Source organism: Ursus arctos, unplaced genomic scaffold, assembly GCF_023065955.2.
Source record: "Ursus arctos isolate Adak ecotype North America unplaced genomic scaffold, UrsArc2.0 scaffold_12, whole genome shotgun sequence".
Classification (NCBI taxonomy): Eukaryota; Metazoa; Chordata; class Mammalia; order Carnivora; family Ursidae; genus Ursus; species Ursus arctos.
Window position 1 is genome coordinate 34265474 of NW_026622786.1, and position 14748 is coordinate 34280221.

Sequence of the window (14748 nt, forward strand, 5' to 3'; positions counted from 1 at the left end):
TGAGCAAAGCCTTGAAAACAGATGCTAACCCCATGTGACTGCCCTTGAACCTGCGGTGCTGGCATTAATTTGTATTAGAGCTATGGGTTCTTTCTGCTTGCGTGGTAAGAAAGGAAAAACCGTGGTGAACTACTAGAAGATTCTCAAGGTAACACAGAGCAGCTTTCAATTTGAAGACAACACTGTATAGTAGTTAAGTAGACACGCAGACCCGGGTGGAGGCCGATCCACTGCTGGGCGGGACCTGGAGCAAATCCCCTCAGCTCGCAGAGCTACTGTGCAGAAGTTGCTTCTTTCATAAAATGAAAATAATAGTTCCCATCTCTCAGGAGTGTCTTGAGGATACTGTAAAGCACCATGCCTGGCACACAGTAAACACTTAATTTTTTTTTTAAGATTTTATTTATTTATTTGACAGAGACAGCCAGTGAGAGAGGGAACACAAGCAGAGGTAGTGGGAGAGGAAGAAGCAGGCTCCCAGTGGAAGAGCCTGATGTGGGGCTCGATCCCAGAACGCTGGGATCACGCCCTGAGCCGAAGGCAGACGCTTAACGACTGTGCCACCCAGGTGCCCCAACACTTAATTTTTTTTAAAGATTTATTTATTTTAGACGGAACATGAGCATAAGTCGGGGGAGGGGCAGGGGGAGAGAGAGAATCTCAAGCAGGCTCCTTGCTGAGTGTGGAGCCTGACACAGGGCTCAATCTCAGGACCCTGAGATCATGACCTGTGCTGAGATCAAGATTCAGGCGCTTAACTGATTAGGTGCCCCAACGGGCACTTAATATTTATTATTATTATCACTTCATTTAGGCAAAAGGGTCAGGAGAAAGGGGGGATGGGGAAGGGGGAACCCTAAAGCCTACATCACTCTTGTTCAGAATCACAGAGATATTTCCTTTCCTGAAAAAGAGATGCCCTCCTCAGTTAGAAAACAATAATTTAAAAATTCAGTGAGTTACCTAATAAGATTTGCTCTTTGGTATGAAGGTTGAAATTTCGCTTAATGTCATGCCTGGCATTTCTCTTCAAAGTTAAGTAAATTGGGAAAGTTTGTGTCAAAGATATTTTGAAAAGAAAAATAAAGCAAGGGGTTAATTGATTGGAAAGCTTTGGTACTAAAACACCTACAAGTTGAATTTCTAGTTGTTTCCGTTTTAAATCACATTTAGAAGCAAATATTTATGTATGTACATATACATTTTAGATATATTTATATATCTGGGCTGATGTCATGGAGTTTAAAGTCCTTTGTTCATATGTGAACAAGAAGAGAAATGCTCTCACACTGTGACTGCTCTGGGGCCAGGGGCATGAGGCCCCCATGAGACCTTGGGCTGTTCCCCTTGATTTCAGCCCTGGGAACAACCATCTCTAGTGGCAGGGGGAAAAATAGGTCTCCATTTGTTTGACAAGGTTTCTAGCTGGGGTGTCATCACCTATCACTCACTGGAGCATTGCTGTCTCTCCTCCCCCGCCTCTCCCACCCCTCCTCCTGGTCCCCAGAAGAAGAGCTGGAGACCAGCCCCAGTTCGCAGTGGTCTTCCATTCCCTGCTCTCCTGCTCTGATCTGCGGTCCTGCCTGCCAGCAGGAGGGCAGTTGGTTCCCTGCCTCTGCTTCTTGTTTTCCTATGGAAGGTGTCCCGCCCTCACCTTCTGCTCTGGTTTCTGGGTGGTGAGGAGTGGACCGTCCAGTTCATCATTGGGAAGACAGCCCTTCTTTGCATTGCTGGTAGCACACATTGTAATGGTTAGAACTTTCATTCTAAGAGAAACAGATATTTTTTACCTCTTGGGTGTTCTGCAAACGGTTACATGAGACCGGCCCAAATGGGCTCCAGTCATGGCCTCAGTTTGGGGGTCTACCACCCAGGAGTTAATAAAATCAGATTAATTAATAAGCTGGGAGACTCAGAAGACTAAAACTTATAAATAGGAAAAAAAAATAAAAGAATTTGGGGCTGAATGTGCTTCCTACAGCAGTGTCCTTGCTAAATAAATGCTAGTCTCCTCTATTTTTCCTCGTGAAGAGGGGGGAAATGTTTTCAATAAAAGAGTGAGAAGGGAGTCCTTGTCAATAGGACCATCCACAAGAAGGTTTGTGCGCACTGAATGCTTCTATTTAAAATTCAGTCCTGAATACCACACAGGTGTTTCTTCCAGAGTTGATGGTCTCCTGTCCGCCCCCACCTCCCACCCCATAACGTGGGCCCTGCCTGGCCTTCAGCATTCCCTTGGGTTGGGACTGCAATCTGGCTACTTTTGGGCATCACCATAATTATGTTGGTCAAGGCCTGTGTTCTTGACAAAGAAAACATTCCTCTAACTCAACCTGAGTAATCCTTAATGAGTCCTTGTATCTTGTGATAAATTTCATAATTATTCAGCCCCTACCACTAACACCGAAATTCATCAGTCAAAGCAAATTAGCCGAGATTCATTAGAATAAGACATCTAGTAGGCACATGTACTTTATTAGCCTCTTACACCAATAGTTTTAATTAGGTACATATTTCACAGCTCTCGAGCTACTCCAGTGAAGGGCTGCCTTTATCTCTTTTATTTACAGTAACAAGCTATCAAACAAACACCACCATAATTAAACTTGGATATAAAAAAACTTGTTTTATTAATGGCAGCCTATTCGAGCCTTGGATTTCTGAAACCTGCACTAGACAGATATTTTTATTAATTAAATAAATACTATTCAATTAAACTGAAAAGATGAGGTGATGCGCGAGGGGGCCACGGGCTTGAGTTAAGAGTGAAATTCTCATCTTCCTTGCTTGCTCATGGTTTCCTCTATCTCACCTTCAGCCAGGGGAAAAAAACATCCCTTCATCAGATATTTTAGTGATGAGAAAAGTGATTAAAATCCAGAACATTTTTAAATTATTAATAAGGAATTTAAATGATGTTATAAAAAAGGGAAATACAGGAGAAAATGTTACACATTCATGGAATTTTGGCTCATGCATAATAAACAGCTGAAAACACTTCACTTATACTACTACCCAAATTAAAGAGGCAAGAAGCCGCGCCACACGCTTTTGTACGCGGGTGTCAATGAATGACAAATGGCGCCATCTGCTGGTCCGCAAGTTAAACACTTAATTCAGAGCCCCGTTGTCAAGAGCCATCAGTTCCGAGGTTATCAAAAAAAAAAAAAAAAAAAAAAGGTATGATCGAACGCCCTGCCTACTGATACTTTCAGATGGTTAGACAAGGTATAACCCTATAAGAAAGTCAAAGTTTGAACCTAACCCTAAGTGTCTCATCCAGAGGCTTCACAGCAAGATGATGTCCGGGGGGAGATTACTATCCTTTCTGATCTCCTAAGAGTAATATGCGCCGAGTTCTCTTTGCGGTGTACACAGAAGTATCACAGCCAGATCCTCAAAAGGCAACAGGGTATGGCAAAAAAACTGCACAGCACACACACCGTCTGATGCCTTTGAACCCCCAGTTTCTCAATTACTAGAGGAGGGAGCCGCACAGAATTCCAGGATGGTACCCCATGCTCTCTCTGGCACATACTGTGACACCATCGCCGTCATCCACAAGTCATTCTCTGGAATGTTTCTTTCTTTGTTTCCATTCCCACCTCTGCTCTTCCCTGTCTGTGTCTCCCTGCATGAATATGAAATTCCTCACTCTTCAGACCTCCCAGGGGCTGGTCTGAACCCAATGAAATAACATCATTTTAATACAAATGAGCTATATTGATTAACTAAACCAGTTTATATAAATCATTGAACAAAAAAATATATGTGGAAAACCTTTGAATATATCTTCTAAAATTCAAATCCTCAAAAAGAGAAAGACTATCCATGATCCCAACATTTGCAAAAAGTCTCCCTCTTTTTAAGTCTGACCAACTCAATCAGTCCTGCAGAGGCCATCAATACCTGCAAACTGAAAATCTACATTTCCAGACACCACTGTCACTGGGACCTTTATCCCTGGGCCACATTTTGGAGTAAAATGTGAAATTAGATCATTTTTAGATTCCTTTATTGTTGTTATAATATTGCTCCTAAGTAACAGATTCCAGAGAAAATAATTTACATTTTTATAGGATATCATTTAGAGGTTATTGCAAACAAAAATGTTATTAACAAAATTTGAGTGAACTTGTATTGCTTCTGCCCTTTCTGTGAGGTAGCACTCGGAAACACTCTTCCCATGGGACTTCCGTGAGTAAGAAGAGCCTAACTCTGGGCTGCCAGATTATAGTGTGGGTCACCCACATAGTGTGGAATGATGGGGGGGGGGTTGTAAATTTCCCCACATCTATCTTCTTTGGGGCTTAAATCTTCTGTGCAAATAGAAGACAGCCTAGGAAAGCCTCCTGCTAAGGAGAATCACCTACCCTTGAAATATTCCTTAATATAGGCAAGTAGTCTTTTTTTTTTTTTTTTTTTTTTACTGAGGTATAATCGACATACATGATACTAGTTTCAGGTACAATATAATGATTCAAAACGTATTTGTATGTTTTGTGAAATGATCACCACAGTAAGTCTAGGTAACATCTGTCACCATACATAGTTATGGATCTTCTTTTCCTTGTGATGAGAACTTTTAAGCTTAATACTCTTAGCAATGCTCAAATATGCAACACAGTATTATTAACTATCTTTGCCATGCTGTACATTCAATCCCAGGACTTATCTATTTGATAATTGGAAGTTTGTAACTTTTGACTCCCTCTGCCCAAACTCCTGCTAATCCTCTCTACTTGGGCATTCTACAGGCATGCTGACTCAACATGTTCCGAATCGTCTGTCTTTCCACCAAATTATACCTAACTTCATGATGCTCTTCTCAGTCAGTGCCATGCCCATGTCCGGTCTCCTGACCAGAATGTTGACGTCATCCTGCTGCTTCCTGAGCCCAGCCCAATCAGTCACACACTTCTGATCGTCCCACCACCTCCACAGATCTTAGATCCCATGTACTTCTTGCCGCCCCTGCTGCTCCTGTCCCACTTTCTACCGTAGCCTTCTCTTTGTCTATTGCCATAGCTTCCTGACGAGACCTCTGCCTTCAGATTGGCCTTCTCAGCTCTCCCCTTCACAGAATCATCAAAGAGATCCTTCTAAAATGTAAACCTTCCTGTATCAGTCTATATTTTTCAAGACTCTCTGGATGGCCAGTGTCAGAAACCAATTCCAAACCGGCTCACGCAAAAGAAAGACTTTATTGGTTCTTCTAACTTGAAAAGTCGACCCGGGTGTTCAGAAGATGAAGACAGGGGCCCGTCTGTCTTTACCCTCAGATCTGCTACCTCTGGGTTGGTGCCAATTCATTCTTTGGAAGGCTCCCTTTGCGGGGACATAGTGGCCCAGCAGCTCCAGATGTATATTCTAGCAGTTTGCAACCTCATCAGACAGAATCTTGTTCCCAAGAGTTCTGGTGTAACTCTGGATTGATTCTGATATGGTCCACTCTGGCCACATGCTAATCTCTGAGCCAAACACTGTGGCCTGGAGGATGAAATCATGCTTGTTCAGGTGCACCTCACATGCCTACCACCCCTGTATGTCACCAGAGCCGCGTGAAATGAGAGGATGGGAGCAGGGTTCCCTGAAGGAAACCAAAGGCTCTTACCAGAAAAGGGCAAATGGATGCTGGGCATACACAAACCATCCCTTTTTATCTTCCAGTGTTAGGAGGGCCATTATCCAAAAAGAGAAAATCACGAGTGTTGGTGAGGGTGTGGAGAAACTGGAAGCCTTGTACACTTCTGGGCACACCAGTATAAAGTGGTGCAGCTGCTGCGGACGGCAGGATGACAGCGCCTCAAAAAATTAAATACAGAATTACCATACGACCCAGAAATCCTTCTTCTGGTTATATACCCAAAAGAGTGGAAAGCAGAGTCTCAAACAGATATTTGTACACCCATGTTCCTTTCTGCGTTGTTCACAATAGTCAAAAGGTGGAAACAACCCAAGTATCCATGGATGGATGAGTAGATTAAAAAAATGTGGCATGTACATACAATGAAAACTATTCAGCCTTAAAAAGAAATAAAATTCTGATGCATGCTACAACACGGATGTACTTTAAAAACATTATGCTAAATGAAATAATACAGGCCTAAAAGGAACTTTGTACGAAACTACTCACATGAGGTACATAGAATAGTTAACTTTATAGAGAAAGAAAATAGTATGGTAGTTACCAGGGGCTGGAGAGTTACCCCAGGGGTATGAGGTATCATGGTAACTCCTCTCATTCTGGTATTCTTTCACACATTCATTCATTTATTTGCACAACTCTTTGCTAGGCACTGGAGATGTCAAGACAAATCCAGTTCTTGCTATAAAGCTCACACTCCATCCCTCTTCCAGCAACCTTGACGACCCCTGTTCTGCCCATTAGCCAGGTCCTTTGCCTATCCCCACTGACCTCAGCCATGAAAATCCCTCACTGCCTAGTTTCACCCCCTTTCCCAGCCAACTAGCCCTTCTTCAATTTCTGACCTCTGGCAAAAAACACTCACCTCTGTCTCCCACATCTGGAATATAGGCAATTCTAGAAGTATAGAAAGATCAGCCACTATAAACAGAGGAGGACTGTGTGAGGGAGAAGAGGCCCCCTGAAACAGGGCTGCCCTGCATCTGCCCTAGACATTCTTAGGATACGCCTCTATTAAAGTGGGTCATACAAATCCCCAAAAGTCTAAAAGGTCTGAAAGTCCTAAAAGAGGGGAAGCAGTCTCTTTGAGGATAAATTGCAGAGGAATGTTGACCATTCACAGTCAGTCATGGTGGAGGGTATCTGACCATTTAGGATAGAAGATAAGAGCAGTGGCTTTCAACTCTGGGGGCATCAGAATCACCTGGGGGAAGTTTTTGGAAACTAACAATTCCTGGGTTCTGCCAGGCCTGCTGAATCAGCATCTTTGGGGGGGGGGGCTGGGCATTTGTATTTGAAAAAGCTCCACAGGTAGTTGTATTATGCCCAAAGCATGAGAATCTTCAGTCTAGAGGATAAGGAAACAGGAACCCGGGCCCGAGAACCAAGTACGAAGTGCTGGAAAGGTTTTACCATGAGTCCCTAGCTACAGCATCCCATGCAGAGAGAACTCTGGAATCAACAGTTTATCAGTGGGTTAAGTCTGATACCCATCTGTATTAGTCTGCTAGGGCTGCCATAGAAAATTATCACAGACTAAGTGACTTAAGCGACAGGTATTTCCTTATTTTCTGGCAGTTCTAGAGGCTAGAAACCCAAGACAACATGTCGACAGGGTTGGTTTCTTCGGTTGCCTCCCTCCCTGGATTGTAAACAGCAGTCTTCTTCCCGTGTCTTCACATGGTCTTCCCTCTGTACATATTTGTGTCCTAATTTCCTCTTCTTATAAGGACACCACTCATATTGGGTTAGGACCCACTCTAATGACCTCATTTTAACTTAATTACCTCTTTAAGGATCCTACCTACTAATACACTTTCTGAAGTAGCGAGGGTTATAGGACTTCAACATATAAATTTTGGAAAGGGGCCTAGGGAGGCACAATCCAGCCCATAACACCTACGTTAAGGACAAATTCAAGTCTTCCTTGCCCAAAGCCAATAGAAATCCTATGTGCATAAGCTTGTCCTGAGTTGGAAAAAAATATGACACCTATCTTGTCAACATCTGCTGCGAGAGTCCCACATGAGGCAGAAGAAAGTGGCCCATGAATAGCACATACATAAAGTGAAACAGAAATTATTATCATGAGAATATTTGCAGTCTTCCCCCTCTTGCATTGGTTCTGACTGTGTCAGGTCACAAGTTACAGAAGACCTGACGAACGGTAGCTTATATAAAAAGGCTCATTTTTCTCATGTAACAAGAAGTCTGGAGACAGGCTTCTTCTGTGTGAGTTCTGCAACTTACGCATGCTGACACCAATGCCTCTGTGCTTTTCATGGACTTTCTCTCATGCTTGTGACTTCATGGCCACAGTGGCTGCTGTAGATCCAAACACCATGCTCTCATTCAAGGTAAGAAGAAAGAGGGAGGAGCCATGCCATATAGAAGAACCTTTACCGGGGAAATGAAAATATCCTTAGAAACTCTCTGCAGATTTTTACTTGTCATTGGCCGGAACTGTCATTTGGCAACTCCTAAGGAATCTGGGAAGGCAAGTATTTGACTGGATGCATTTATTCATTAATTCAATAAATGTATTTATTGAGTGCGTAATATATGTCAGATACTGCTCTAGGTACTTGGGATACAGCAGTGACTAGAAGAAAAAAATCCTGCCTCGTGGAGCTTATATTCTAGAGGACGCTTATAGCCTGGTGCTCACATTGTCACTTCCTTAATAAAACTGGGTGGAGAGATAATACCTGTCACATCCTCCAGGATGCAAAAACAGAACCCTGTAACTTCCATCCTAATTTTGCACCTGCATTCTCCTCAAAAGTCTTGCTGGAGATGGGCTAGGTCAACTTAACATAACAAAGATATAGATGAGGGGAGGGAGGAGAGGAAGAGAAAAATCAGTGAGGGTCTAAGAAGAAGAGACTGGAATAGCCACGGGAATGGAAACAAGGAAGCGAGGAAAAGGAATTGTGTTCTTCTTTGAGTCTTAGTCATGATTTTTGAGAAGGCAGAGTGAAGAAATTGGGCTACTCAGAAATTCCTTTGGTTACATGGGTTGTGACACTGCTCTGATACTGAGTCGCCTGGGCCTCAACGTCCTAAAGGTAATACCTTCTTTGTAGCTGAGATTGTACAGTCATCATTTCTTGACTTTGCATCGTACAACCTCATAATCACCTTCCAAACTTCACGTTAATTCATGGCTGCGTCACTCTCCCCTCCCTAAAATCCTTGGTCCTCATTCTCAAAGTTAATCCTGCCTCAATTCTTCCCCACGTCCCAAGTTGTATATTCTACTTAGCCCCCTGTAGCCCATCCAACCTTCTCCACCAAGTCCATCCAAACTGTCTGTTCCCCTCATTCCCCCAACTTGTAGCTAGGAGAAAATTCCATACCCAGACAAGACAGAAGCAACAATCCACAGTCTGGTTCTCAAAGTATGAGTCTTTCAATCTTAAACCCATGTCAGGGAACACAAGCACACTTCTCTAACAAAATCCTTTTCAGAAAATCTTCTTTCCTTTTTTTTCCCCTAAAAACATAGGAGCAAAAGACTACCCAGTTTAGGTTACTAAATAGAACACTTTGCATCATCTGCAGAGAGATTTTTAGTGCCCTTACAGTTTACTCCAAGGATAATGGGTGGAACTTGCCTTATATTTGTGACTCAAGAACAAATCTTAGTGAGTTTCCCAAAACAAAGGAAGTTAAAGAACCAGACAGAAAGCAAATAACACCCATAGCTGTATCTTTACTAAAAATAATAGAATGTAACAAAATTATTCTTCTCTGGAAAATTAACTAGAAGATTCCAGTGTATTTTTTTTAAAAGTCAGTTTTATTTCCTGGAGCCATCTCTTCCTTATATACACACACTTATAAGAATACACACACCTGGGGCGCTTGGGTGGCTCAGCTGGTTAAGCATCCAAGTCTTGATTTGGCTCAGTCCATGATCTCAGGGTTGTGAGATCAGGCCCCGTGTGCTAGAGATTCTCTCTCCTTCTCCCTCTGGCCCCACCCCCACCCTCTCTTAAAAAAAAAGAAAAAACTTAAAAAAAAAAGAACACACACTCATGCAACACTGTATTAGTTAGAATTAAGTTCTTCTGGGAGTAGCAGAAAACTCAAAATTATAAGGCCTAAACAAGGTGGAAATTTTTTCTCTATTTCAGGTAACATACAGGCAGACATGTCAGTCCAGGGTTTCTATGGAGCTCCACAGTGCCAGGGACCAAGGCTCTTATCTTATTGCACCACCATCTGTGGTCTCCATTACCAAGGTCATCTTCTTGTTCAAGATGGCTACTCCAGCTCTAGCTTTAATGCCACATTTCACCAAATACATTCAAGAAAAGAAATAAGTGGTACTTGTCACTCCTGCTCACATACCATTGGCTAGAATTTAATCATATGGTCACACCTAGCTGCAAGGCACTTTGGGAAATGTAGTCTTCTCATGATAGCCGTTTATGCGGCTAAACACTTATTTAGTTTACTACTATAAAGAAAGGGAACGACAAAAAAAAGTAGTATTGAATTATAATGCAAAGTAAAAAAAAAATACGTTTGGCCATACTAATATAAATAAATGGTTGACTAAACAAAGAGGAAAGAATAAACAAATCTGATACTCCACTCTTAAGGAGGTCAAGCATAATTCTCTACTCCTTAAGTGTGGGCTGCACTTAAAAGTGAATTTCTTCCAAAGATTACAGTATGGGAAAAAGAGAGTAACTCTACAGTGGATAAACCAAACAAATATTACCTCAAGCCAGGTAATCAAGGTTAACATCAATAGTGATCAATCATGTTGATAGTATCTACCGTTGATGTGACATGATAAGGATGGCACTTTACCTCTGTGGTCTTCCCAAAAGCATATACCCTTCAATCTAATCATGAGAAAAACATCAGACAAATCACAATTGAGGGACATTCTACAAAATACCTGACTGGTACTCCTAAAATTGTCAAGGTCATCAAAAACAAGGAAAGTCTCAGAAACTGTCATAACCAAGAAGAGTCAAAGGATATATGACTAAGAAGTATAATGTGAGATCTTGGATGGGATCCTGGAATAAAAAAAAAAAAGGTATTTGTAAAAAAACTGAGGAAATCTGAAAAAAAATATGGACTTCAGTCAATAATAATGCATCAATATTGGTTTATTAATTGTGACAAATGTACTGTATTAAAATAAGGTGTAGTAACAGAAGAAACTAGGCATGGATATATGAGAACTCTACTGTCTTTGCAAAATTCTGTAAGTTGAAAACTGTTCTAAAATGTAAGTTTATTTGGGGTGACTGGGTGGCTCAGTCAGTTAAGCATCTAAACTCTTGATTTGGCTCAGGTCATGATCTCAGGTCCTGAAATCAAGCCCCTCATTGGGCTCTTCACTGAGTATGGAGCCTGCTTGAGATTTGTTCTCTCTCTCTCTCTCTCTCTCCTTCTGCCCCTCCCCCATCACACTTTCTCTCTCAAAAAAGGAAAAAATTTAAAATGAAAGTTAATTAAAAAAAAAAAAAAAAGAGGAAACTAGACATTGGAGGTTAACTAGCAGTTTTTCCCCCAACCCCATACATGAGCCATCTCTTCTCTTTATACCCCCAAATCCAAGAGATGTTCACACTCAAAAGGGCCTTTGAGGCCATGGCTTATCCCCCAAAATGAGGGAAAGAAATCAAAAGAAACCCCCAAAGAGTGCTGGCCAGCTATTACCCAGCTAGCTGGTGGAAAAGCTAGAACCCGAAGCCAGACCTCTTGACAAAGGTCCAAGGGCTCACCCCACTTTTTCACCCTGGTGAAGGAGATACCTTGGCATAGTGGGAAGAGCTCTGCCATTAACTGTCCTTGTAACAGTGGCAAGTCACTCCATCTCTCTGAGCAATGGTTTCCTCACCTTGAAAATGCAGATAGTGCTAACTGCCCTGTTATCTTAACGGGACTGTTGTGAGAAGTGAAACCCATATAAACATCTGGCATTCTCTGTTGTAATAGTCCAGTAGGGACCTTTTGACATACTGAAATTTGTGACACAGCCCAACAGAATTGACCCAAACATCACATTTACTTATTCAACATGTAGGCAGTATTAATTGTCTTTCAAAATTGAGATCCAAAATCTGGTCACAGTCGGTACTTTTCTTTTTCTGATTACTTGCTGGAGGCTTACTGTTAACAGGCTGTTCCGGTGCCTCTCACACCTCCTTGCTCCCTGACTGACCATCCAGGAAGACTGGATTCGTGCACAGACCCCCAGAAGAATACCGGAGGCTGTTCAGGCCACCAGCCTCCTCACCACCACTCAGCCTCTCCTAGCAACACAGTGACAGTCCTGTGGGGTCTGGCAGATGGTATTGATTCCCTGGGGAACGCTGCCTCACAGATCCAGGTCTCTGCACAGGCCTGCCGGGCCACTCCAAAGGAGGACAGCGCCATGTCCTCAGGGCCGGCTGCAGCGAGAATCTCCCACATCTGTGCTCCTACCATGCAGCGACTCATGCCCTGCTCTCTATTCCCATTCTTTGGCACTCCTTAGCCTCAGAGGCACTGAGCTGGTCTTGGCTCTAGTGTCTACTACCTCAGGGGTTCAGATCCCCACTCTTCTTCCTTCCAGGGCTCCACCTTTGGAGTCCAATTGCTTTGGTTTTTATCTTAAACCCTCAACACTCAAAATGTTTCCCAGATTGTCCTAGAACACTCATTCACTCTCTCCTACAGTAAGTTGAGTTGGGTATCTCAAAGGTACCTTACACACACCCTTTGGAGGAAAACCATCATCAGGACTCAAAGACATTGCAGCTGTGTAAGGGAGACTCCCAAATAATTTCCCTTCTACCCTTTGTGGGATGTGGTACTACTCTCAATGATGGCAAGACTTTTTAACATTCGTGATTGAAAGTATGAACCCCTTGATGAAGAAAAGAGAGAGAGAGACAAAAAAAAATACTATCTGACAAGGCATTTTCTATAAACAAACAAAACATTAAAAAAAATTGAGTACCTACAATGTCCCAAGCATTGGGACATTGGGAATCAAGAAATCGATCAGTGTTCCTGACTCAAGAAGTTAGAGCTTCGGAGAGGAAACAGACAGATGGTTACCATGCAGTTCATAAGTATCCTAAGTGGCTATTTACTAGGGGATATCACGCCAACACAAAGGAGGGACCCAACCAGTCTTGCGGAAAGCAGTCACCCACAACTACTCTATGTCTGAGAGGGTGTCCCTGTGGAGGCGGCCCTCTGGGCTGGGAGATGATCAGACTGACCCCAGGTTTCAAGTCGAGGACAGAAGGATAAAGTGTGGGATTTCCTCAGTACTAATATTATGAAAAACTTAATATGACATCAGATAAAAAGAAGAAAAAGGAGAGATTCTTGTATTAGTCTGGCCTCTCTTGGTTGAAAGTGACAGAAGTTGAGTCTAACTGAGCTGGGCCTAACAGAGAACTGAAAGATACAGGACCATAATAAAGGCAGGGGCCCAGGAAAAACCTGAAATTGGAGCTTGACCTATTGGCTCTATTTGATCTATGGCTCTATTTCTCCCTGGGAGAGGCTTCGTTTTCTTCCACGGATTGCCTGCCTTCATGTGCCAGAGACCACAGCTCGGAAAGCTCTCGGGTTCAGCATCCAAGAGCTGCTTCCCCAGAAAGACGTGCACAATCATCTCTTGATTCCCATTTGGAAAACCCCAAGGGAAGATTCTGTTTGGCCTGGTTTGGGTCAGTGTTCATACCCAGACCCATAAACTAGAGCAGGGCTGAGTGAGGAGAGATGGTCCTTTGAAAGTCACCTCAAATAGATGAAATCTCTGTAATTATAAGCACACAGTAATACTCTCCTAATTATTTTCTAGTCACCAGGAAGTTGGCTGGAGTAAATAGATATGAACTGTTCACACCTATCTAGCATTTTGCTAAGGAAGCACTGAGGGGATGGGGTGAGACTAGGGATCGGAAGGATAAGGTTCAGCACCTGCCCTCAAGGAACTTACCGCTACTGGAGTCACCTTGTGTCTGAAGTGGATCTGGGAAGCCACCTGAGAGCAGGGGAGGGGCTGGAGCAGTGGCGGAAGATGAGCCCTAAGAGGCTGAGCTCCTGGTCTCCTGCTTCTAGAGTCTCACCTGCTTCATGAGTTCTATATATTGGATCTCACATAGAATCATGTCTGTGAAAAAGGTTTTTACATCTTTAAAAATGTGTGAACACTTACAAGTATATTCCAGCTCCCTTGTTTTGCTCCTGGAGATTCTGATGTCCAGGAGATCTGCCTATTACATGCATTTAATCCTCACAACCATGCCAAGATCTGGCTGGTGGAGGCAAAAATGAATGTGAAGCCCCTTCTCCTGACTCTCCACTACCCCCCACCGGCCACCGTTCTGCCACCAGCCCTCACTTCACGTGCATGAAACAGCCAGATAAAACCATAGCCAAGAGTCCACATATGGAAACTCAGAGAAGAGAGGACGTTCTCTTGAACTGTCCTACAGCAGTGCACTGACCAGCACCTCACGCGGACTGAGGGAGAGGCAGATGAGAGGGTGAGAGGAAGGGAAAGAGAGCTAGCACGGATGGGACGGCGCACTGAGAATGGGGCCAGGTGCACGATGTGCCAAGAAGCCGGGGCAAGAAGTGGGCCAGGAGAAGAGAAGGAAGGATTGCAAAGGAGAAGGAGGTAGAGGAAAGAGGGGAGATACAGAGGCCAGAGCAGCCCAGAATGCCAAGAACTGCCCTTCCAACAGCTCAGCGTCTTCCCCTGCCGTTGCACCACAAATTAAGTCCTGAAGTCACTGATCAACATTTGCTCCAGAATTCATAACCAGATGCTTGAACGTAGGTTCACCTAACTGCGAAGGCACAGCGAGAGCGACTGTGTGCTAGGCACTGAGCTCAGGGCCAGGCAGAACATGCGGAGCCCGGGGAGACTTGCTTGGTGTCCCTACAAGCCAATATCCTACTGACCAACCGTCATTTACTGAGAATGGGAAAAACAAATTTGCTACTAATATAATTCAAATATGTCTTTCTTGATGTTAAAAACAAGAGAATCATCTCATGCACTGAAACATTTTAACTTTATTAGAATTGCCTTCCATTCACTTCTTTTAGTCTTATAACCAAAT